This window comes from Bemisia tabaci, chromosome 5, assembly GCF_918797505.1.
Source record: "Bemisia tabaci chromosome 5, PGI_BMITA_v3".
NCBI lineage: Eukaryota > Metazoa > Arthropoda > Insecta > Hemiptera > Aleyrodidae > Bemisia > Bemisia tabaci.
Genome location: NC_092797.1, coordinates 18,466,631 through 18,494,238, shown reverse-complemented (window position 1 = coordinate 18,494,238; position 27,608 = coordinate 18,466,631). Strand labels below are relative to the sequence as shown.

Genomic DNA, 27,608 nt, shown 5'->3' with positions numbered 1-27,608 from the left:
GATTCACCGTGATAGATGGAGCACGAGCCGGGATAGCATTTTAGGCCACATCCGCCATCTTGGATTTTTGAATTTTCAAAATTTGACCAGAAATTCGAGTTTCCCGTTGAAAAATACCCCCGGTTACCAAAAATCAGCAAGATCCATCGAACAGGAGCCGAGATAGCATTTTAGGCCACATCCGCCATCTTGGATTTTTGAATTTTCAAAATTTGACCAGAAATTCGAGTTTCCCGTCGAAAAATACCCCCGGTTACCAAAAATCAGCAAGATCCATCGAACAGGAGCCGAGATAGCATTTTAGGCCACATCCGCCATCTTGGATTTTTGAATTTTCAAAATTTGACCAGAAATTCGAGTTTCCCATCCAAAAATACTACCTGGTACCAAGATTCACCGCGATAGATGGAGCACGAGCCGGGCCCGGGATAGCATTTTAGGCCACATCCGCCATCTTGGATTTTTAAATTTTCAAAATTCGACCAGAAATTCGAGTTTCCCGTCCAAAAATACCCGCGGATACCAAAAATCAGCAAGATCCATCGAACAGGAGCCGAGATATCATTTAAGGCCACATCCGCCATCTTGGATTTTTGAATTTTCAAAATTTGACCAGAAATTCGAGTTTCCCGTCCATAAATACCCCCTGACCCCCGAAAATCAGCATGATCGATTGAACAGGAGCCGAGATAGCATTATAGGCCACATCCTTAATCTTGGATTTTCGAATTTTCAAAAGAGGGTTATTCAAAATCGGCGATTTTACCCTACACTTGGATTTTGCCCGGAGTTGGATATGTTGTTCCCTATCACAAAACACGCCTTTTTCCGGCATTGGCAAGTTCACCCGAAATTTTTCCTGCGCGCTACAGCGTTGCCAAGTTGAAAACAGGCAAATTCCGTAAGTGGTATTAAAATTGAGCTATGAAGTTGCGGTTTTAACGAAAATTCTCTAAAAATTACGCACTTTTAGGAAATGACCATGTTTTTAATGTCGCATTAATTTTAACATGCATTATTGCCAAATTTCCGATTTTTAAATTCGACAAATGTTACATATCCGCAAATACCCAAAAAGGCTATCTTCAAATTTGAATAAAAAGTTGTCTAGTCGATAGTTCGTTTGATTCCGCATCCATCGATATATTATAGCTTGCTGGGAAACTTTTGGTTCGCGAGATATCATCATTTTTGTGAACAGCTTTATGGAGCGACGACGCTTTTTGAGTCCGGGCGGATAGAAATTTTAGCCTCCGAAAACACCGGGTAGCATTAATTCCATGGTTTCCTATGTAATTTTTGGCGCTGAATCCGAATTTGACTATTTCATAAAAAAATTGTCACCAAGATGTTGCCAAATTTGGCAAAAATTGCTTAAAATCGGCCTTTTTGGCGGATTATAGCCTGTGACTTGCCAGGAGTTGATCAGACGACAAAATTGGTTATTTCCACAGTTTAAATTCGTTAAACTATCTACAAGCTGAGTCAAATTCTTTCTGCTCACGGTAAAATTAAACGCGCGACAAGCAGCAAACTGAAAGAAAGACACCAAAATTGGCGCTTTTTGCGGTTTTTATCGTAAGTTTCTTGTTTTCCGATTAAGAGAATGTTTCTTGACTATACTAATGAACAACATGAGCAGAATTAAATAAAATTGAACAATAAAATAAAATCGAACATATTCCAATGTTGCCAAGCTTAAACAAAATACTTTAATTTTCGCTGATTTTTTCGATATTATTGTCCTATATTCTTTGTTCACCTCTTATTTTTAAATTTTATAAATGTATCTCTCTTGCAAAATAATACACTTCTGTAGAATAATTTAATTTTCAACTTAGATATATGCTAATAACTAGGGTATTTAGTTCAGAGAGGAAAAACTCATAAAATAGTGAGTTTTATCGAATCGTGTCAATAAACCACATTTTGAAACAATAATGGAAAATTTTCTGCTAAAAATGAATGAATAAAATGTACTCCTCAGACTGACTTCATTAAAACAAGACCAGACGCATTGCAATGTTGCCAAAATTACGTACAATCGTTGAATTTTGGCGGTATTTAACCGTTTTTATTCATTACCCTATATTTAGTATACAATTTTATTTTATAATTCTGAGATAATGGAGTTTAATAGAAAAAAGTAACGACACCAAACTGAAGAAGACGCCCAGGAAAGGACAATAAGGGGCTTAAAAAGGAACAAGGGCGCTCCAAATTACTGAGGACCTTTGGGTTGACAAGGGACTATGGCGGTTAGGCGTCGCGGGGCCCGAGAGACCGCTGTTAAAGCGGCTCTTTATCTATATATGTAACAATACAATAGTTTGTCGTTACACTCGGCGTAATTCAGATTTTCCTAAGAAACAATCTCTTAATCGGAAAACAAGAAACTTATGACAAAAACCGCAAAAAGCGCCAATTTTGGTGTCTTTCTTTCAGTTTGCTGTTTGTCGCGCGTTTAATTTTACCGTGAGCAGATCGAATTTGACTCAGCTTGTAGATAGTTTAACGAGTTTAAGCTGTGGAAATAACCAATTTTGTCGTCTGATCAACTCCTGGCAAGTCACAGGCTATAATCCGCCAAAAAGGCCGATTTTAAGCAATTTTTGCCAAATTTGGCAACATCTTGGTGACAATTTTTTTATGAAATAGTCAAATTCGGATTCAGCGCCAAAAATTACATAGGAAACCATGGAATTAATGCTACCCGGTGTTTTCGGAGGCTAAAATTTCTATCCGCCCGGACTCAAAAAGCGTCGTCGCTCCATAAAGCTGTTCACAAAAATGATGATATCTCGCGAACCAAAAGTTTCCCAGCAAGCTATAATATATCGATGGATGCGGAATCAAACGAACTATCGACTAGACAACTTTTTATTCAAATTTGAAGATAGCCTTTTTGGGTATTTGCGGATATGTAACATTTGTCGAATTTAAAAATCGGAAATTTGGCAATAATGCATGTTAAAATTAATGCGACATTAAAAACATGGTCATTTCCTAAAAGTGCGTAATTTTTAGAGAATTTTCGTTAAAACCGCAACTTCATAGCTCAATTTTAATACCACTTACGGAATTTGCCTGTTTTCAACTTGGCAACGCTGTAGCGCGCAGGAAAAATTTCGGGTGAACTTGCCAATGCCGGAAAAAGGCGTGTTTTGTGATAGGGAACAACATATCCAACTCCGGGCAAAATCCAAGTGTAGGGTAAAATCGCCGATTTTGAATAACCCTCTTTCACGATTCACGGGTTTGTTGACCTATTCAAGGGTTTATCGATCAATTCACGAATTTTTCGAACGAATCACGGGGTTGTCAATCGATTCCCGGATTTGCGGATCGATTCGCTGGTTTTTGATCGATTCACGGTCGTCAATCGAATCAGTGCCGATCAAATCACGTCATTCGGTTCATGTTCTAAGTTTTCGATCGATTCATGTCGGTCATGTCGGAATCATAACACCGGTTTTTCAATAATTTGTCGATCGAGTCGGTGTCGATCGATTCATGCTTTCATTTTTTGATCGATTCATGTCAATCAAATCTATAAACCCTCCCGTCCAAATTGCATGTTAATATTTGCCACCATTCTCGAAATATTTGCTAGTCGGTAGGTATCCATATTTTTGGCACACCCTGTTTTTTGTAGAATATCTTTCCGCAGGGACAATGCACCTCCCCCCTTCCTCGTATGATGGAAGGAAGGGGTGTTTTCTCTGTTGGGGTTAACCCTCCAGTTTGTAATAGTGACACTAGGGTCGTCTCCCCTATGCAGTCAGTGCTAAAACAATCTATAGTTCCTAATTGCAAAATGAGCTTCCCCGGATTCTTCATTTTGCAATAAGGAACTATAGCCTTTTTTTGTAATTATTGGCAACAGTGTGATGTTTTTGACGAATCTGTCAACACAGGGTGTTAAAGGAACTCCATAGCTATAAAATGAACCATCAAACCGCAACATTGATCGTTTTGATGAAAAACGCCAATGGTTTTTGCAAAAGTTGCTCTCCTGAAAACCTACCGTTCTGCCTATAGTTCCGAATTGCAAAATGCTATCCAATTATTCAGTGATGCTGCAGTGCTGGGCCTAACAACTTTGTTTGTCTCCCAGCCTCCCCCTCCCTGCCCTCTCGTCCCAATCACCCTCCGTGCTCCCCCCCCCCTCCACTCCGTGCACTTCGATGCGCTACAGTGGATTACCAGTGCCAAGTACTAAATACCAGATGTCGGGTAGGCCGCTAAACCCCCGGGAGTTTTCTGTCTGCCACGAGGGATTTTCGCGCGGATGGCAGATGGCATCGCCGCGCCCGGCCCGAGCTTGTCTGCCGCGCTAAGGAAAAACGCCGTATGAACCTTTAGGCGTTGTCAAGTCTCATATGATAAATCACCGATTCCCTGGTAAACCTACCGACATTTTCCTTCCGATTTTTCGCATCATTTTCTTCGTAATTTCACCTAAAGTTCCTGCAAATTTCAAGGAAAAACTCTAACAACTTGACTCAAAAATAAACATTTTATCGAAGGAAATTTGGCAACTCTGGAATGTTCATACGGCGTTTTTCCTCAGCACGGCAGTTGTAACGTTCTGGCAATACAGGCCTGCATAGTGCACACTGCACACGGCACACCTTCGTCCAGTTTTTCATACGCAAAATACCGGCATTTCACTTTCCTGTGAATTTTTCAAATCATGGAAAACGTTTTGTCAAAACTAAAGGGTAAGCCCCCTGGCCCACACGCCGCCAAACCCCCGAACGCGCCTTGAGGTCCGTTTCGTGGCCTTCGTGGCTTGATCTAAATAGAGCGGGCTCGGGACTATCTCCCGTTGATAGTCGCAAAAATTATGAAAATCGCCCCGATAGATCGTTAGAACGTACTGTGACAAATAATGAAGCTGTCTTCATATCTAAAGCCACGTTGCACTGACAAATATTCATGTAGATCTTTTTTTTATTTTATTTTATTTTATTTTATTTTATTTTTTTTGGTCGATATCATCTCACTTGAAGCTGCTCTTTCACAGTACACCTAATTTGCCTTTTTGGGGTAAAATTGATTTCTTTGTATCGGATTGTCCCTTTTTTTTATCATCATTTTTATCACGAGGAACCGGTTCAATAAATGTTGACTGTAAACATGAAGGCTCTTAATTATGTTCCGTTATTTTTTAATTTTTTTTTCTCAAAAAAAAGAGTCCAAAAGGAATCGAAGATAGACCAAGTGTATACCTAAGCAACTGTGGCACTCACAGCAGAACATGTCCGACGGTTCCTTAGTCGCAAAAAATGTTATTCCGGTCGGAATGACATGCGTAAGGAAATTGCCTTCAATCGATCGGATAGGCAATTTGCGCTCCTAGGAGTCGAAATAGTTGCACGTTGCGCCTTCAACTCTATCATCCAATGAAGTTACCATCGTTCCACGCAAACATTATTATTCCAAGACCTTTTCGGTGCTAAACGACAAATATAGCTTTAATCCACGATGGAAGGGGAGGGAGGTTTATTGTTTTTAGAACCCATTACTTATCGCATGCATTTAAGTCGAAGCCTCATACTTATGCTTTAAACTAAAATAAAGTTCATTTGGAATTATCAAAGTATTCAAATCAAATCACACGTGTGGAATTTTCTAAACCTGAAATACAATATCATTTAAATTATGTAAACCCATATCTTTATCACCGGACACCTTGGACCCCCCCCCCTCCCCATTAAATATTTCTAACCACCCTACTGGTTACAACCAACAATATTCAAGCTGCGGCCAGTTTTTTGCTCCGAAAATGATATTTTAACCCCAGGAGCAAATCAGATCCGCGATACTGCTGTGCTGAGTAAAAACGCCCGAAAAGCATTCGAATGTTGCCAAATTTCTTCTTCGAAAATATGTATTATTCAAAAAAGTAATAAATATTTTCTCCTCAATCACTCAGACTTTTCAGATCAAATGGACCACTAGACATTGCACGAATTCAAGCATTCTAGTACATTTTTCTTAACCAGAATTTCACGTTAAACACGATTCGTGAAACGAAAACCAATGAAACAAACTCCAAACGAAGATATTCACGTTTTTATTTCACATTGGTTACGAGGAATTTGAACTGCCCGCTGACAAGAAACTCAAAGCTCTAGGTACGTGAGTCGAATCGCGCACTACAACGGTTTCAACAAGCTTCTCAATCGAGTAATGTTCATTCCCCACCATGTGTTGTTCAAACTGTAAGCAATTTGTTACAGTTGAGCCAAAGCGTCAATATTGAGGTTGCCAGATTTTCGTATCGCAGAGACTGTCATGATAACGTTTAGCGCGCGATGTGAATCACGCAGAGCATTGAGTTTTCATGAGCGGGTGGTTTGAATTGACGCATCAAGAATCATTAAATATCTTCGTAAGGAGTTGATTTCGGTAATTTTCGTTGTGCGTATCGTGTTCTACGTAAACTTTTGGTTTAGAAACATGTATCAGAATGCTAAAAATCGTACCTTGTCTAGTGGTCCATTACGAAGGAAATCCTGTGAAACATCGGAGCGGGAATATTCACAAATTATCCTGAAAATTCGTGATTTGTCGAGGGAAATTTGGCAACGCCTAATGGTGCATACAGCGTTTTTCCTTAGCACGACAAGGATAGCCAGCGAGTGTGTTTACTCTCAAGGTTTGCGACGCACAAACGAAGAAAAGCGGGGGAAAGGAGCCGGTGTCATCATTTTCAAGCGTATTGCTGCGTTTCATTTTTTAGGATCTCTCATCATCACATGGAAATCTTCAGCCGACCGAATGCGTAGCAAGTCCCTACTGCCGCCGCCCGGGGCACTTTGCTCCAGCTCTGAATAAGTAAATACTTAACACCGAGCGCTATGTGCATCCAGTAAACTTAATGCGCTGTTTACCCATCAATCAGGAGGCCACTTCATCAACTAGCTCAAGGTTGATCGTTTCCGTCAAGCCTCATTCTATCGGCTTCGAGCCGTTACGTCCCTGATGAGGTTTCGATGGCGATACATCGGAATTCCGAAAGAAAATTGAAGCTACTAAGTTAATGGGAACTTTCGGGAGTGGAACGTTGTTTGTTTTTTTCGGTTATTGTGGTCGGTCTTCTTTTGTATCTGATGAGAGTGGAGGAGCGCCAACTTCTTGATGGAAGGTGCTCCTAACAGAATCCACAGGTTGTAAATCTCTTTAGAGATCGGTGGATTCAGTCAGTGGCGTGGCGTGCTTTGCGATGTATCGATTGTTATGCCATTTAAACCTATGGAAAAGAATCTATAAACAGGGTGTTCGCAGCGAACACCTTAATAATCGATTCTTTACCATAGGTTTAAATGGCATAATAATCGATACATCGCAATTCACGCCATGCCTTTGGATTCAGTGGGAGTCCTCACGATGATCCATCCTTTCGCGCCACTCTCTTCACTTTCAGTTTTCGCTCGCTTTGAGGTGATTCGATGGACGCCATATTTTGTGTCAGAACGACATGAGATGTATCGCATCGATTGGTTCCATTCTTTCAGCTACTCGTCATGTTTCTCGAATCTCGAGATCGCAATTCTGTTTTCACGATACCAAAGAATTCACTTACCAGTTTTGACAAACACATTTAGATAATCTTGATAGGTTTAATAGTAGGGAGGTATCCCAGCATGGTTCAACGTTACAAAGGCTGCCTCTCTTTAATGCAGATAAATTAACTCGACGCTTTAAGATAATTTTCTCCAATTGTGATTTGATGATTCCTGCTTTTCGGCCGTGGTGTTCAATTTGTACTTCTAGACATCCGCATCCAATGGTTTTTCCAGTTGCAAAGTTTTTGTGGCAGCTGTATGTAGCTTTCAAAATCTTTTATTCGGACGTATACGTAATACTCGCATAAGATAGATACAATCTATATAAATCGCATTAAAGGTAACTCCCACGTAAAGTCAGGCTTTTTTTATTTCTCTTTGACCACCCAAAGTGGAAACGTGATTCAAACTTAAAACAAGTGGGAAGGAAAATTACATTTTTTGCATTATTTAATCCCAGTTACAAAATCAGAAACACTTTTTACGCGATGTAGGCTTTATTGACGCGATCTTTACTCCATACGTAAAGTAAGTGGGAGAGCTGGCGCCATGTTCTGCTCGACGAATTCCGAGCCCGGTGTGCGCCGAGTTCGGGTCGCTTTTTCGATACATTTTCGATCCAAAATGGCGGTGTGGAATACGTGGTAATTCCTATCTCCTTTGTTGTTGTTGTTGTCATCGGATGGCCGGGTACCCGTGTATCGCAAACAATCGATTAAGTATCGAAACAGTGACCCGGCGTCACACAGGAGTCTCGGAATTCGGGACATGGAAAATGCTTAAAAGTGGCGCCAGCTCTCCCACTTACATTACGACTCTATGTACTCCATGACTCCATATCAACCTCATTCATTTTGATTTGAAGCGTGTAATAGGAGTTAACGTTCCCGCTGTATTTCAATATTTTATGCAAGAAACTGCTCGGGAAGTGGTTGAAATTTGATCCGCCGTTCGGGTAATTCTATTTCATAGGATTTCGAAATCTGTCTACTCACGTCAACAAATTGAATTTCTGCATCGGTAAGTTGTCTGCAGGAACCAGACATTCTGCTTCGTTATAAGCCTCTCTTTGTCATCTTCCCAAGACAGATAATCTTGCAGTGGGTTGATATGTTTCATCGATCATTAAAGATTTCTCCAATGAATGGTCCAGTGCGGCTAGAATTGAAACACAAAGTTTTCTCAGTCAAACACGATAGGACGCATTAAAATTTTACAAAGTCATATTAAGTATTATGAGCACTGGAAAAAAAAACATTGGATCTATAGTCCTGACTCTTAAAAACATCGACGAGAAAAAATACTCTTGATTCAATCGGATTTTTGCCTAAATAAAGAATCAAGCCTCTTAATTTGAGCGGATTTTCTTTTGATTTAAGCAAAAATCTGATTGAATCAAGAGTATTTTCTCTTGTCAATGTTTTCAAGAGTCTGGACTCTAGATCCAATGTGTTTTTTTTTTTGTTTTTTTTTCCAGTGAGCGCAAAGCTAGAGTTTTAACTTCGTAATTAGTCGATTATAATGTCCGGCTCGGAGTCAAAAATGGAACACTCGACGGAAAACAGATCTGATTTTTTGAGTGCAGAAACACTTGCCGTGACTTCGAGTCATCGTACGTTACTCGAAGAGTGATTTTACCAAAAAGAGAAACCAAATTTTTTGATGAGCAAGGAGTGTGCTTGATAGTAACTTTCATCTTTATGCAGTTGGTTCCCGTTCTTTCAATTGATTTCACCATTAAAAAATCAGAGAGGGAACCAATTGTGCACTTGGTTCCTCTCTTCGGGTTGATTTGGTTTTTTTGCATTCAGAAGAGGGTACCAAGTCATTGCTGGTTTTTTATTTATTTATTTTTTTTTTTCAAAAAAAAAAAAATGATTTTTGTAGCAAATTTTGGTTTCATGGTTAGAAAGAAACAGGTAAAGCCTCCAGCTGAATTTTGAAAAAATCAAATTTTTGAAACGAAAAATTTTCATCACAATAAGTAAAAAGGAAATTTTGCAACGAGCAGATCCCGTGCTTTCCAGTAATATTGGTCCCTTCGTACCGAATTCGATCCGTTTCATAGTCATAATATTTCATCCTGTGTGTGATTCGAAAGGCACGGTTCAGCTCCTGCGGGTGCAACAAAACCAGCAGCAATGTCATGCTGTGTTGTATCAAAAATATTGAAGGCGCATTAAAACCAGTCACATATAGGATTATCGTGTTTGCACTCGCTTGACACGATGTTCTGTGCTTGACCGGTGTGTTGCTGGTCATTCGCTTCTCAGGCCTGCTTTCGATAACCGCACATTGAACCGCATGAATTATCCTATCAACTGTAGTCGGTATTGTTGGTTTATTTATCTTCGCATAACTCCACGGTGAATGCACATCAGCAGTGGCGTGGCGTGCTTTGCGATATATCGATTGATTCGCCACTCAAACCCATGAAAAAAGATCGATTATCAGGGTGTTCGCAGCGAACACCTTAGTAATCGATTCTGTACCATAGCTTCAAATGGCGAGATATCGATAATGGATCCTTCACGCCACGCCACTGCACATCAGTGGACGTTCACGGGAGAGACCCCAGCACATGAAGGCAAGTTTTTCAGGAAAGCTACTTTTGTCAAGTTGGATCGGAAAATCAGATTTTCCGACGTCAATGAAATGTACACCCCAATATTGTAAAGCTATAAGGTTCAATAATTCTTTGTGCCAACATTAGGCGTAAATTATAGCAGTTTGGGTTTTCCCTCTCTCCTAATTAAATAATGAAATTCTTAACATCCAATCGCCTTCACTTCAGTTTAGTTCGAACTTTTTTTGGCAACCTTTTGATGTGCAAATTCTACTGAAACTTTCCTGTAAGCATGCAGTGACACTAATATTTCGGTCTTGTGTATCGAAACACAATGGTATCTCTTCCTGTAGATGGTACTACTACATACAAATAATGTGTGACAACGTCTGGGAAAAAAGTTTTGTCTGTAAGGATCAACGTTTTTTCGCGTCCTGGGAAAAAAATTGGGAACATAAATAAATATTCGTGCAGTATTCATAAATAGCATTCACAATGTATGAATGAATCAAAACTTTCAGTGCTCTAACAACTATGTAAAACACTATATATTCAAACGACGATTTTTGAACATGACATTTTAATTTAGGATTATAACATGCGTTTGGTGGAAAAGTTTCGGTCATTTTGGTCCTTTATTCTCGTCAACTTTCCCTTCGCGAGCGGTGGCACCAACAGATTATTTTAGCGTATTGTGGACTGAAAATTGTTTTCCCTATTGCACTCACGCGTTTTAAAATTTTAGCGTATTGTGGACTGAAAATTGTTTTCCCTATTGCACTCACGCGTTTTAAAATTCGTTCAGTCTATAACATTGTATCCATTTTTATTGGAAGCTGAAGTAGACTTGTTTTTAAGGGATGATATGAGATTACAAAAATGACGTTATACTCGTTGACATCCAATTTTGTGTCCATTGTTTCGTCGTATTTTGCTCGCCAAGGCTCAAATTAATAAACCTCCGATCTCGACTCCGGTTAATGGCCCCGTATTTTTGTCCGCATCCGCTTGTATCCTGCATTCAATGACCAGTTCACAATCGCACAATGCATCGTGGCACTGCGCTTTGTTTTGTCCTAATTCCGTGACGCAGTAATTAAACCTGTCAATAATACGAGCTTATAATAAATGTCACATTGTGCGAGCAAATTCGAGCGAGCTGGCTTTCCAGATTTTGTTGATCTTGAGTTAATTTTAGCTCAGTCTTTGATTGTAGAACGGTTCCCAGGCTCCCGAATAGAGGTTATTTTTGAAACTGGTTCCATGAGTTTTGCAATGAGTTCATTCACATCGGTGCGTGTATTAGGATCCTGATTCGCAAGAATCTTTTTTTTTTTTCTTTTATTAGGAACCAAACTGCCAGCGCCAAATTAATTTTTTGCCCCGTTATGTAGATCAAAGCCCGTCGGTAAATATTTGTAACCTTTTTTGAAGCCAAGTCAGTTGCGAATTTTTATGGGGTTTTATTAAGTTTTATGGTTTTTTTTTTTTTAAAAAAAAAAATGATAGATAACACCGTAAAAAGCAGGCTTCCTGGGAAAATGACTCAATATAATACTGACTGTATTTTGATGAAAATCGGCAAAAAAAGAAGCAAATAATTGAAATTTAATTGTCACAGTGTTTGCCAGTTATGAAAAACCGAAATTGGGGACTTACAGGGGCTTTTAGGGGTGTTTTTTAAAGAAAATTGGGGACTTTTTTTTACAGCGGAAAGCTTACGTAAGACTTGGCTCGGCCCTCCCCCCCCCCGCCTCGCTACCCTTCGTAAGGCTCCGTACAACAAGCTTCGACCCCCTTCCCCCTTCTAAGTCCCATACCAACGGTGAAACTACCAAACCACGTATCTCGGTTTGCGACGTCGCAGACTTCCTGTCATACTTCATTTTTTGAATGAAAAACTAATTAACATCCAGTCTTGAAAATTTCTGTGATTTTTCCTCTTCGTGCGGAGAAAATTCCGTGAAAATTTCAAGGAATGATATTGATTTGGTCTACTTCAAAAAAATAAAATGTGAGCGTAGATTTTGAACAACGTGGTTTGGTAGTTTCACCGTCGATACGTAATACTTGAACGGCTCCTTATGGATGATAGTAGCTTTTTAATTGCTGAGTGACTTCATTCATGGCAAGCTCTACTCCACTTCCTATTTGATCGGGAGCGCGTGGGGGTAGCGGATAGCCGTAACGAGCCCATCGACGTTGGTTCGCGTGGGTTGGAACCTTTGGGCGAATGCAGGCCAAGTTGAAGACTGCCCCTGCGCCCTGCGCGCGGCTGCTGCGGCGCGGCGGCGGTCTTTCCTTTGGCGATCCGAGCGCCAAGGCCTCGCGACTCGACGTCGACGCTCACATCGGCGCCGGCGCCGTATTAACTCGACGTTCGCGTGACGTGGTCAGCGTCAGCGCGCGCGGCCTGCAGCGTCCACCTACGCTCCGGGCATAGCGTCCCGCACCGCGCTGCAACTTCCTGTGTCGCCCGCGATTCAGTTGCATCCGCCGTTGCCAAGTTTCGGGATCCGAGCGAAATGTCGTCGGGATGGAGCAGGTGTCCGAAAAATTCGGAATCCCGGAGTTGGGGTTTTGCGTAAATGGATCGTATTCGATAGTAATTCGATGTATCGTTTGGCTCAAAACAGTAGAACATAACCTCAAACCGAAATTTTGAAATATTTGGCAGAAAAGCTGGAAATGAGAAATTTCGTAGCAATTTCACTACTCTTGGCCAATTAGTACTGAAAGGAATAAAAAATCTATCACAAAAAACCCGTTCCGTCGGACCACTCAATTGACTTTTGAAACTATGTTGATGTTTGAACCAATCGATATCGATATAATCTCACCCGTTTGATGCATCGAATACGATCCATATAGGGCAGATTTTGAAAGTTTCATCAAAAGAAAAGGAAAAAGAACCTTCGTCCGAATCATTCGAAATTTTTTGAAATCATCGAAAAAATCAGGAAAGTTTTGGAACTTCCCTGAGATTTCGGAAGAATCCAAAACGTCCCCAGCGAACTTCCTGTTTATCGATCCTTTTCCATAGGATTAAATGGCAAATCAATCGATTTATCGCAAAAGGCGCCACGCTATTGATATCGATTTAGGATGACACTCGTGTTTCGACAATTTTCGATGAGGCATGTTATCACCCGTTGTATTCCGTGCCATGTTCGGCAACACTGGTTGCATCGTGGACGAGCACAGCGGATGCGCTGCGTCCTGAGGCCTTGTCGACTCGACTTAAGTGGAGGCGCGAAGTGTGAGACCCCATTCTGCCGTGTTGAGCCAAAACGTCGCATGAACTTTCGCATGTTGCCGAATTGCCCATTGAAAAATATTTTATTCTAAGAAAGGTGGAGATGTTGCATGTGTGAGGGATTTGCGATTTGACCACTGATGCTTATGTAAAAGTTCGCGAGAAACACGATGGTGCCACTGGTTTTCTCTGAAATCATCTCCCAAGCTCAAAAAAAGCTCTCGAAGTGAGGCCATAATGGAGGGGATATCCCACCCTACCCTGAGAGTCCACCTCTACATCAAAACAAACTCTCCATGCAAAGATAGGGAGCAAATACATTAGCAGTGATGCCGTATTTTCAGTTTTGGAGTCCCCAAATATATTGGCAACCCTGCCAATGTATTTGCTCCCCATCTTTGCATGGAGAGTTTGTTTTGATGTAGAGGTGGACTCTCAGGGTAGGGTGGGATATCCCCTCCATTTTGGCCTCACTTTGAGAGCTTTTTTCGAGCTTGGGAAATGATTTCAGAGAAAACCAGTGGCAGCATCGTGTTACTCGCAAACTTTTACATAAGATTCAACGGTCAAATCGCAAATCCCTCTCACATGCAACATCTCCATTTTCAGATTAAATTTCGAATAGAACCCTCTGAAAAATTCGAGGGTTGAATCCCTCTAGTGTTCCATAAAATTCGTTTTTATCGGAGTAAATTTGGCAACGTACGAATTTGCATGTGTCGTTTTCTCGAGGGTAACGTAGCATTTGACTTGGTGCAATCGCGTGCCTCAATCGCCGAGCCTTCTCACAATCAAACTACCAATTCACTTCACTCACACGGCGTCCCTTCCTCCCCTGATGGAAAGCGGGGATTCTCCTGGGAATATGAAACTCGTTCGGAACAATAATATAGATCCCAAGGTCCAGGGTTATCCAGATCATTATGCCGACTAGAATCTATGATCGATAACTGACGCGACGCGACCTGCTGCTGCACAACAGTATCCGGATCCAATTCGATGTTATATCCATCGATAATTAATATATCCGGCTCACAATTGGCGTCCCCTGCAGCATGGATAAAGAGAATAAATATTCAATGGCAATAGATAAATAATAGGTGGATAAATAATTAAAGAATAAATGTTTATTCACTTGGTCCATGCCTATTGGTCAACAGGTTGAGATAATCCGCGACACGGTCCAATCAGCGTCCACCAAGAACCGCCACCTGCTACCATTTTACCTGCCACTCCCCTCTGCTCTCCTAATACTCGTGTCATGAATTTTGAAATGCACGCAACTTATCCGCACCGATGCTGTCCAAAAAGTTTGTCGAGGCTCTAGGAAATCCCTAATACCAAGTAGTCATCCATACCATAAATAGCAAAAGCCGTGGGCAGATCTCAGATTTCGCCCACAAAATCGAGCGTATGCAACCCGGCCCACCGCGGAGTTAAAATAGTTGCATGTTGGATCCGAACCCAACTTCGAATATTATTTCCACCGTTTCATGCGCCGTGCATTATTCAAAAGCCAGGTTTATCTTTCGGAGTGGCATCTCAGTTGGTTCTTATTGTATCATGTTTGTTTGAAATGTGTCCTCTCTGTTAACTGCAGAACCTAGAGGAAGTTATTCTCGGATGATTCCAATGCTAAGAGAGACAATGAGAAATGACGTAATCAATTTCAGACAGAAAATCATGTTACTTAAATAAATTTTTTAATGGAGAAAAAGAGAGGGGAGGGGGGGGGAATACTTAGTCCGCTTCACTTGAAAATAACGAGTGCCTAAAATATTAACGCCTTATCCAAAAGTATAGGAAGCAGTCCAAATGCAATGCGATTCAGGGTGCCCACGGCGACACAATGGGCCTGTTGCAAACTTTTGCTAGAGCAAAAGTAAGAGTTGTTTCTTGTAGATAATGCCTCAAAAATCACGATGAGCGCATTGGCAAAGTCTGAAATGCACTCATAACTTCACAATCTGCGTAAGAAATTTGCGTTTTTTTAAGCTTCCCGCTTCAAAAACGATACTACGGCACAGGTGAACATTTTGTTAGAGGAGTCGCTCCATTGTCGGCGATATTCATCATGACCGACGCTTGCGCGCAGTTCCGCGCGTAATTCGAGGAGAGTTCAAGGTCAATCAATTCGGGCGTGGAAAATATGAACGTTAACACACCGATTGTTATCTGGTCTAATTCAGTTCAGGTGTTATCTCGTCCCATCAAACGTGTTTTGGCGGATTGGCGTCGGCCATGATGATTATTGCCGACGATGGAACGACTCCTCTTACAAAATGTTCACCTGTGCCGTAGTATCGTTTTTGAAGCGGGAAGCTCAAAAAACCGCAAATTTCTTACGCAGACTGTGAAGTTATGAGTGCATTTCGGACTTTGCCGATACGCTCATCGTGATTTTTGAGGCATTATCTATAAGAAACAACTCTTATTTTTGCTCTAGCAAAAGTTTGCAACAGGCCCATTTGAGAGCCTCAGCCTCGGACGCTTAAGAAGCAGTGGCGTGGCGTGAATTGCGATTGATCGATTGTTCTGCCATTTGAACCTATGGTAAAGAATCGATTATTAAGGTTTTCGCTGCGAACACCCTGTTTATCGATCCTTTTCCATAGGATTAAATGGCATAACAATCGATATATCGCAAAGCACGCCACGCCACTGTTAAGAAGGCGAGAGAGCAAGCGGAGCATAAAGGATACATTGTGAAATCCTAGAGCACCTTTATAGACAGAGAATGGCCATTTCTACGCCGGTCTTTCATTGGTAGCGAGAGAATAGGCTGACACGATGTTCTTACGGCCGTAAATAAACAAACAAGATGGCTGTTATCAGCAAGCAAGTTTGAGGTTTTGCACATCTTACATCCTCCTGTGATAAAGACGATTTAACAGTGTTTTCATGTGTTATTCGTAGATATGCTAGTTTAAGTTTTTACTGCCTTATAATTGGAATTTTTGTCAAATTTTAGCCTGTTATCAATGTTACGTTGAGCCGCTATCTTTTTTATTTATTCAAGGCCGTAAGAGCATCACGAAGCCTAAAAACTCTTCGACTAATCAAAAAGCGGCACAGTTTTCCGGAGTAAAAAGATACGAATGGCCACCATGGCCGGACGTACATGCTTGTTGCCCATGGGCCGCCTGTATTTTGCCGCCCATTCTCATTCGTTTCGAAACATTGATTCACACCATCACGTGAACGTGCCGGAGGAGGAGGGGTGCATAAGATGCGTTTACTCGTGTTGGGCACATTCTTTGTGAAAGCCCTGTCAGCACTAGCAGAAGTTCACAGAACTTTGCGCGAAAATTAAGTTCCATAAAAATATCTCTGTGTGGAGGAGGCCTTTCATTTTTAAGAAAAGAACGAAAAAATTATGAAAGAATAAACATGAATGTCCACCGCGCCAACCGCACTGTGTTAGGCGCAATGCGTGAAGTATTCCTACAGTCTTGTAGGCGCTATGCGTTTCACGCCGACCGCTGCTGGCCGCACTGTTTTTGACGCAATGCGTGAAGTATCTATGCAGTCCTGTAGGCACTATGAGTTTCACGCCAACCGCTGCTGACCGCACTACGTTTGACGCAATGCGTGAAGTATTCATGGAGTCTTGTAGGCGCCAATATTTGTTTCATGCTGACCGGCGCGCCGAGGGCTTCTCCTTTCCATCTCAAGTCCCCATCGTCATCATTGCTCTCTGCGCCGCGGGTTTCTCTCTCAGCTAGACTAATAAAAGATGCTGTCTCGTTTATCACCGAAAGACGAACAAACTAGAAATTACCATACTTTCACTCTCAGGAAATGAAAGATTTTTTCGCCTTTTCTTGTTTGTAATTTTTTTCTGAATCAGATATTTTTCTTGATACCTACTTTTGAAAAAATTACAACATTTGCCGCCATGGGCCGCGGCCCATGTGGCCACCCCCTTAATCCGGCCCAGCGGGCTGATTATTGAACTTGATAGACAAAGCAATAGACAAAGAAGACAAAAAGGATATGGAGGGATCCAATTGGTGGAAGCGGGTGGTTGCAATGGACAAAGGACGTAGGTAATAGACTAACCAACGGCAACCCACGAGAAACCCGATAGTTAGTCCACCATTTACCCCCTTAGTCTATGAGGAACTACCCATTTCAACCAATAGGATCGCCCTATACTTCTTATGTCTTTTTTGTCTATAGCTTTGTCTATAAATTTCAATAATCGGCCCGCTGATGGCCACACTCTGTCTATAGAGGTACTCCAAGAAATCCCTTGTCGGGTGCTTGCATGCGCGATATCCGTGACATGGCGTGTGGCAGTGTGACCGGAGGCGGTGATCCTAATAGTGGCATTGGTGAGGTTGAACCTGGCCGGGGCATGGACAAGGATGATGGTCCGGTCTCCGGGTCGTGGCGTCAAGTCAAGAACCATATTCGTTATTCGTATGCAAATGGAGGCCAGACACGGCCAACGACGGGATGCTGAATGGCGAAACCGCAGAGCAAGAATGGAGACCAGCGTTGGCGTGTCTCCCCGTTCCCGTGCGCCGCGGCTCGTCAAAACCAGTGGCGTGGCGTGCTTTGCGATATATCGATTGTTCTGCCATTTCATCCTATGGAAAAGGATCGATATAAAGGGTGTTCGCAACGAACACCTTAATAATCGATTCTTTAGCCTAGCTTTATATGGGGAAATACCGATTATCGATCATTCCCCCTCGCCACTGGTCAACACGCTTCGCGTCAACAATGGAGTACCGCCGTGCTAAGGAAAAACGCCGTATGAACCTTCAGCCGTTGTCAAATTTCATTTCATAAACCATGGATTTCCCAGTAAACTTATGAATAATTTTCCTTAGATTTTTCGGATAATTTTCTTCGCAATTTCACCTGAAGGTCCTGAAAAACTCAAGGAAAAATATTCATTGAATACATGGAAATGTATCGATTCTTGGAGGGGCCAGGTGCTTCGACAAGTATCAATTATTTAGCATAGGTTTAAAGGGAGGAAACCCGGTGTTGCCAAATTGCTGGATTCGTCTCTGGACGTCCTTTATTTTTTGTTTCTTTAGAGATTCATGCATCAAGCCTTAAATAGCTGATCCTATCAGAAATGAAGCCTGCAGTGGCCACACTCTCTTTTTAGAAAAATACCAGTAGTTATGAAAACCTCCAGGAGAGTAAAATGTTTGGATTGTGCCCTCTTTCGTTCCCACATGCATCATGTTAAGGATACAGGCAGGAGGAGGCGGAAAGGATACTCTCAGACTGTGTTCATGCGAATAAATAGCAATCATTCAATGCAGTCCAGAAGTAATTTTGAATAAGATGGCCTGGATTTGCATAACGAGTACGTAACCCGGAAAAAAATTAAAAAGGACGATATGTAAAACACACATTAGATACAGTGGCGTGGCGTGCTTTGCGATACATCGATTGTCCTGCCATTTAAACCTATAGTAAAGAATCGATTACTAAGGTGTTCGCTGCGAACACCCTGTTTATCGACCCTTTTCCAAAGGTTTAAATGACAGAACAATCGATGTATCGCAATTCACGCCACGGCACTGATTAGATACAGTCGCTGAAGATTCTCCTTTGAGAATAGCACATTACGTTTATGTGACCTCTTCCTTCTTTTCCTGTCATTTCGTGAATTCGTTAATTTTTGCGGAGTTAGGCAACGACGCGCCATAAAGTGACTCATGACTCTTTCATGGCGGTCCGGTCCGGGTCTAGACCTGCGAGCGAACTAGCATCTAGTCGAGCGATTTCTTTTCGCGATCAGATCAGCATAAGCTCCAGCACGATCAGGGGAGCAAGAGCAAACCAGGAATCCGGACAGTGGCGCTGCGTTCTTTTATTTCGTAGATCGACGGCGCGTGGCGTGAGAATCAGTGCAAGATTTTCCGCATCGAAGAGTTGTGAGTTTTGACGAGGAATATGAATGGTCGATGCACAAATTCGTATTAATGGAAAATTTGCACATCGAAGTTTAATTGCTTCGTCTGAGAGTGCCTAGTGAGCTGAGTTCGCAGTATTTTTCATAATTTTTTTCTGACATGGGAAATCGGAGAAAAATAGATGTAAAAGTGAGAAAATGTGCCACCTTATGCCGCCTGGCGGAATTTTCCATTTAAACACATGTATTTTAGCAGAATAGGTTATTTTGTCATATTTTCTCCAATAATTGTCCAATTAAGAAACCAAAAGGATATCCTAGTACTCAGTTTTCTTAGCAGTATCATTTTAAAGATGAAATTCACAAAATTTAAGACATCTGCAAAGTCTCTATTCCGTCACCATCCCCCAGCTTTTGTGTCAATGTGCGCTACTCAATTTGTTTTGAAAATTTGCAATGGATCACTTCTCCTGAAATTCTGACTTTCGTATGGAGTTCCTCTAGTAAGAAATGGACATTATTTCTCCCTCTACACTCTCCTCGTGGAAGATCTGAGGGTAGAAATGACGGCGGTATTTGATGAGAGAGGGTCATTCTGTCATCCAAAGCAAGAACGCCGTAACTCCTCCTTACATTTGTCGATTTCTTCTGGTATAAAATATTTTCCCACTAGAAAACCAGCATAATAATATCCTTTGAAAGTCATCAGAATGGGAGTTTCATACCAGTGGGAACTTAAACATGCAAATGTCTAGGCACAAGTGTGATCAGGTTTTCTTACTTCCATAGTATTACCACCGTATTATACTAAGCTATTAGTACCGTAAATATTAGTATATTTACTACCGTATTATACCAGTATTCGTTCTCATGGGAAAAGACGAAAAATCTGTACTGGAGTTTCCACGATGTACCACAATATTAAAGACAAGTCAATACTTTGAATTCTCAACAAATATCGCGCACAATATTTCTCCGTCATTAAGACAATTGCAGCTATACTTGTGAGTCGAAATACTTGTATCGCGCATATCAGTTATACATACAGTATTTATCATGCGGCGAGGGGCCAAAAATATTATGCAGTTGGAAGAGAGGGGAGAGTAAAGCAAGTGCAAAATGTAAGACGGATGTACATTCTTGTCCTATCATGCTCCTTTTTTTTCTATTGAATCATGCTCGCCAAAAATTTTCCGTCTTGAGTTTACCTTGAGTGTTTCTCTTTCTTTTCACTACATTGAGACAGTGGCATTAGTAGGCTCATCTCGCCATCTTTGCGAAGTCAGTGAACGATGATAACAGTGGCGTGGCGTGCTTCGCGATGTATCGATTGTTATGCCATTTAAACCTATGGAAAAAGATCAATAGACAGGGTGTTCGCAACGAACACCTTAATAATCAATTCTTTACCATAGGTTCAAATGGCATGACAATCGATACATCGCAATTCACGCCACGCTACTGGATGATAACTCCCCGCAGGTGGCGACTCCAAGGGTTTGCCGGTTAACAGCCCACATTGTGATCGCGACCGCCCGATGTGATGGCTGCAAAGTTGGCGCCAAGCACACCCAAGTACCTATAAGGGATTGAGCATGCGCAGGTCGTCACTTCGAAGACTTGCAAGAAACTTAACTCTTCAAAGGCCCCGGGCCATTTACACTTGAAGTGTCGCCAAATCGCGGGATATCTAGAACAATTTTCGGTAGAATTGACCGTGAACAGTTCTGTTTATTTTCAACAGGCGCATTGTTATCAGGAGTGGATTTCTCTTATAATGTGACAGCCGCGCCAGTTTTTGTGCCAGTAGAACTGAATTGCCCCCTCCTCTCCCATGTTATTTTGGGTTAAAATTTAAACGTTTTTATGGTGGCGGCAAGGACGAGTTCCCCTAGCCCTGTGAAGAGAGAAAGTGGAAACGAGCATTGGTCAAAAAAATCCTCTGTACACTGAAGTTGATTGAGTAGTACATATTAGGACCTCTTTAAATTACGTAACGCCATTTTTCGGCATTTTTGACCCCTCCCCTCCCACCATTGTAAAGCTTTTGTGACGTAAATTCCATACCTTCAACACGTAAAAATAAAATGGCGCAACACTCTCGCTCCATCCCCCTTCCCCCTAGAGCGATAGAGCACCCTCTGGACGGCCTGAAGAAGTAGTTGTAGAGAATTAGGTAACAAACTGTCATTAAAAGTAAAATTCATATTATGGCATTCTTTATCTAAAAATGAAGAAATTATATCCGTAGAGCTCATTTGTTTGCTTTAATGAGCGAGCCATATGCCTCCAAGTATCTTGTAAAGCTTTAAACGGTTTTATCCCGAAATTCGAAAAAATTGCCTACATTTACTTTTCCTCCGTTGAATATTTCTCTTCGTAGGTCACATGCTTTGAATCTCATCGAAGACCTGAATCCGCTCACTGAAATCATGATTACCTATTGAAAAAGCCAATTTCTGATAAACGATTAAGCGCTCAGCCGATAGGCAGCGCTTTTTGATTTCGACTTGCCTCTAGAGTAGTATACTAGTGCTAATTCGTTTAAATGGCGCACCAGCTCATCGATGTGTAGGCTTTTTTTTGGGGGGGGGGTCCATTTTTAAAATTAAATAAAGCTGTGAAAACTGTATTTTATGCTTTTAACGTAATGCGCAGGTAGTTTCGATCGTTTGTCTCTAAGAAAATTTCTTAGCGGTAGAGTAATTCTTATCGAAATTGATCGTTGAACGTAAATGAAGCCTAAAAAAAACGCGCCTGATGAGCTCAACGGTGACTATCATTTTCGGGAAACGAAAAAACGCGTTTACAGTTTCCTTGGTAACCATTGTTTGCTATCAGCTGATATTATTTTTCCATTTCCCAGCCAAGTCGACGGAGTTTATACTTCCTTTCTTCACTAAATACATTGACTAACACCTGGGCGCTTTTCTAATACGACAGTATTAGAACTTTTCCGCTTGTTTTCTTTTTCAAACCCGTGTGCCCCAAAATTTATTTTCGCAAGTCGTTGAACTTGACCCAGGAGTTTGTTTTATTTCGAGGAAGACAGCTGATGACGAGGAGCAGTTGGATACTTTGTTTACCTGCTTCGTATCGATTCCCACCCAACGACCACTCCGCTTCTTACCAAACTTGTCTCAATCAATTCAGCATAAACTTTTATGTCCGATGGTGACGATAAGATCATTCGAAATGTATTCTTGAATGCGATGATGCATACACACGTAATATCTCTCGTTCTCTATCTGTTCGCGTTGATAGGCGTCTAATACAGATCAATTTGAAGAGCCCTCAAGAACGATTTGGAATGGTCACTCTTTCAAAGCAAACAAGTATTTAATGACGTTCTAAAATTAAAAATTCTCGAAAGGCTCGGTCCTAATGATTCAGTTTATGTAAATTGGCTCCGATGGTGGTCATTTTTTCCGACCATTAGTTCTCGAGGATGGCCTCACGATTCGATGGGATGTGGACCGCAGCTCCTCGAGTTCCGAGAAAGTTCGAGCGTGTTCAAACATGTTGCGCGGGATCTGTTCTTTGGGCGTTTGGATTCGCTGATCAATCGATTCCATCTCGAGACTCGATAAATTATTCTCCACACTCGCACCCTTTACTCCTGTCATTGTCAAAATATGATAAATTACTGTCGGGTCGCGGAACCGTTTCGAACACACTCCGCAAAAATTTGTTTTGTCGTCGTTGAGAGTTTTCTTCCGAGCTGACGCAATCCATCCTCAGTAGGTTCCAAACGCTCGGTGATTCATAATGTGCAAACTAAGCTATGTATCTCTTTGAATGTTCTCTGAAACAAAATTTGGAATCAATTTCGACAGTGTAAGAAGGAAGGATCACGGGACCAAATGGTCACTTGCACCAGTCACACATGAACTTTTGCAGGCTTAGGGTTGTCAAATTTTGTCGACACTTTTTAGGGCTCCAGATTATATGGAAAGAGATAATTCTTAGTCCACGTCGCACAGTGGATTGAGTCAATTGGAGAGGACCGACATGAAATGTTTGACTAGAACCGCAAATTTTTATGTTTATTTTATCACATTTTAGATTTTAAGAGATGCTTCTAGCAAAAAATTTCACGAGAAACCAATGGAGCCGTTTTTAGAACCTCAAAGTTTTGTATAAACGGAATTATCAGCGTTTAAAGTTTCCAAATTTTTTCCGACCTCTCCTATTGACTCGATCCACTGTGGGTCGTTTAAAAAAAAGTTCCGAGCTTCGCAATATAGGAATATTTTCCTCGTAAAAATTAAGGCCCCCTCATTCTTAATGTCAGGCACATTGAATGATGTTTTTTCCGATGATGTCCAAATTTCGTTGGTTAATATTTTCTGAGAAGTATTTCAATTTGACAATGAATAACCCTTTGCCTAATGCAGCCTTCGTTTGGATCGATGACCGTTGCTCTCGGACTTGCAAACGGGGAGTTGTCCTTTTAAGCAAAGTTTCATCGGTTGCCATTGGTTAGAAACTTTGATTAGCGATCAGCCATGAGCACAGACGACAAGCATATGGTTATCCCTAGTCCGTATTAGGGAGTAGCCATAACCGGACGCGCTGAAAGCGGCAATGTGCGAAGCTTTGCAAGGATATCCAGCGCCCATGTCACAGCTTTGAGCTTTTTGCTCAGCCTACCAATACATATATCTCCAGCTGCGAAGAGGGATTTATTCTCGTGTATCTATTGCTCATAAGGTTTAGTGTCTATACACGAGCATACATTCATCGAGCGACTGATTGTATCAAGCGTATCGGTAGCTCTTCAAATTATATTTTTTAAAAAAGTGGCAATCGAAACATCGCCTGTTTCGATGTGGTCCATTACCATGTAGGTGATTCGATGGACGCTATATTTTGTGTCAGAACGACATGCGATACACTGGAAAAAAAAATCAGATTGGATCTAGAGTCCAGACTCTTAAAAACATCGAGAAGAAAAAGTACTCTTGATTCATTCAGGATCTAGCTTAAATCAAGAACCAAGCCTCTTAATTTAAGCGGATTTCGTTTAGATTAAAGCAAAAATCCGATTGAATCAAGAGTATTTTTTCTTATCAATATTTACAAGAGTCTGGACTCTAGATCCAATGTGGTTTTTTCCAGTGTATATTGCGTCGATTAGTTCCATTTTTTCCGTCACTTATCATTTTTTTCGAATTTTGAGATCGCACTTTTGTTGTCATGAGACTGAAGAATTCTTGTACCAAATTAGACAAAGAAATTCAACGTATTAAAGGCGTGGTATTTTCAGAGGAAAAATATCGCATTCGAGTGCAGTTTCGATAACAGTATCGAATACGATATTTTTAGAACTACCTCGCGAAGTGGTTCTCAAAAAAGGTTCGACCTATCGAAAACCAACGGATCTAATTGGTCGAATCTGGTAACAAAGGTGTCCGCCAGTGTTGGTGATTGATGAGGCAAACCGGGACAAAACTTCCCAAAGAGGTTCGGAACTTTAAGTACGATTCGCCTCAGCATTGCATTCAAGTTGCCGTAGTTCGGATTGCATAGTTTCGCAATTGAAGGAGTTTTATCTCGCGCTGCTGCCGCTCAGCGTTCGGATACCCGACCGAGAAGGCGTGTGGCCGACCTTCTCCCCGGAAGATTACCTTGATTCTTTCGTGTCACCGAGTGTCTGTTTGTCCTGTTTGTTTAACTTCCTTGATTGCCGCTGCAGCCGCCGCAGTTCTCGCAAAGAGCGTTATTTTTATCGCAGCGTTTAGAATTGTGAATTCCATAACGTGGATTCACGGAAGTATGCATACTCTTCCTTCCTTTCTTACTCATACCCAGTTTTTGCCCACCGGATTTGCGCACAGTCAAGAAAATTTTACGGTATTTAGATATTAGTGAACATCTTAACACGAGTTTCATTTGCTGATGGAGAGTATTCAGGTCGATCTGTCAAAAGTAAAAAGAAGAAAAAAAGGAAAACGCACGAGAGGATGCGAGTGCCGTCGTTCCTTTTCTCAAGTGTCCTCTCATAGTTGGACGCATTTATCCTAGGAAAAGGAACTATGTGCATAGGGTTTGTGTACGACATAGTTCCTTTTAGCATAAATTCGTCCAGTTAACACTGTGATTCAGGGAGGATTAAGGAAGCTTTGAACGAAGCATCATAAAGTCAGGATTGCCACTGTCAGAGATTACCGGGAAAACCGGGAATCGTCAGGGAATTTGAAAAATTCAGGAAAAACCGGGAAACATCAGGGAAAATAACGTAAATGTCAGGGAAAATTGGTTAAATCACCTTCATTTGCTCTCTATAATGGGTTTGTGGTTTCGAACAACGAATTTTGCCTGAAAACTGTTTTTCATTACCTATGTCTTCTTAACCATCCGTCACATATTCAACTGTCAGGGAATTGAACCAAAATATGTCAGGGAAATCAGGAATTTCATTTTCTAGATTTTGTGGCAACCCTGTAAAAACGGACACTTTTTGCGAACCTCGAATAAAATTCCGTATTATAAGTTTGGAAATGGATCCTCGCAGCAATGATTACAATAACTTTCTACTGCACAACGTACAAGAAACAAAAGACAAATCATGACGATTTTGACAATCTTTATCTACGAAACTGGAAAAATATTTTCTTTTGTATCATGTATTTTTTATAGGAGCAAATCGTTGCAATCTCTTGTGAAGGTCCAAGTCCGGAGTTTCAATACTGAATTACACTCAAGTTAAGCAAAAATTGTTTATTGTCCCATGTTCGAAGCTTACGAAATTAAAGGTCCCTTAATTACAGTGTAAACCGTATTTTTAGGCCTCCTGAGGGAAAAAATTCATGCTCAGGACTTACGACTTTGAACACGACCCATAGTAACCCAGTGCTTCCATTTCCTGGAACTAGTTCCGAATTCCGGAACTTTTGAAAGTTTTCTGAATTTTTCCCGGAACTTTTAAAATTCCCGAAATGATCCGGATCTTTTCCATTTTCCGGAACTTTTGAAAAAATCTAAAAGGAATCCCGGAACTTTTGAAAGTTCTCTGAATTTTTCCCGGAATTTTTAAAATTCCCGAAATGATCCGGATTCCATTTTCCGGAACTTTTGAAAAAATCTAAAAGAAATCTCGGAACTTTGGGCGGTGATGGAGTGAAAGAAATTGGAACAAAAAGTTCCGAATCCCGGAACTCGAGGACATGGAATGGGAGCACAACTCCTAAAATTCGGGACACAATATCGACCCAGTTCAACGAAAATCACTTCCGTGAAAAATCCCACCCTGGGAACCAAGGCCCTCTCTCGCGGAACGTCTCGTCACGAAGGCAGTGTGCAGTGCGCAGTGGCTGTGACTGTGAAGTGCAAATTACTCACGCACGCAGAAGGGGAGGCATGCAGGGTGGAGGAGGGTGCACGCAACAACAACTACGCAGTGCAACCGCTCCAGTTTTTCAGACGTCGAGACGACGCCCCCTCCCCCCCCCCCCCCCCTACCCGTCACCAGCACCCCTGCCAAAGGAGCCCCGGCTGGGAAATAAGGAAGGGCCGAATACACGGCTATTGACCGGAAGCAGATTGGGCCTCCTTTCGTGGAAGATTTCGTCGTGTTGCACGCGCGACGCAACGCACAGGGCGGCATCCTTATGGACGATGCGGACAAAAATCAGTAAAATAACTTTAAAAAATGAAAATAGTAGCACCGTTTAGGGAAACTCTTTGGCAACATCAAAATAAAACACTCGAGTAATAAGAAAATGTTATGTCTCAGGATTTTTTGCGTATCTTTCGAGAAAAGTTCATTTGAAGTTGGCAACCTCGAATTAGCCCTATCTTAACAATGTAAAAGCAACGTGAAACACCCAAACTTCAACTTCAAATATCTCTGATAGTCGTAAAAAGTCGCAAGATCTTTTTGGTAGAATTGAAGTTGGATATCTGGGGCTTATAAGAATGTCAACCACCCAGCATTTTGCGTTTCAAGCGAGAAATCTTCATTTGAAGTTGGCGTCTTTTTCCCGTGTATTTCTTATGGACCTGTGATTCTCGACCCATTTCTCGCCCACTTTTCACCCAAATTTGAAGTAGTTTTGAGCGGAGACTGTGAAAATGAGCCATCCCAGTAAGTCAAAAATATCTTCAAAATGACAAACTTTAACAAAAAAAAAAAATTCAAACGTCGACTTGTGAACTTTTTGTCCCCGGAGGGCCGCAGTACCGCACTGTGCGACGTGCGAGGTGAACGCAAGGGACGAGGAGGCCCTTGAAAGGGGCGCCTCGCGGCCCCTCCCTCGTGGGTTCTCAGGGTCCTGCAGGGTGGAAGAGATAATGGTGTGAGTGGCTCATTTGAAAATGGGC

General features: G+C 41.5%; 1 protein-coding gene across 4 annotated transcripts in view; it reads left to right on the top strand.

The window, feature by feature from the left end:
• The window catches only part of LOC109044806 (death-associated inhibitor of apoptosis 1), a 183,767-nt gene that overhangs the window by 25,450 nt on the left and 130,709 nt on the right, over positions 1-27,608 (top strand). The window lies entirely within an intron of this gene.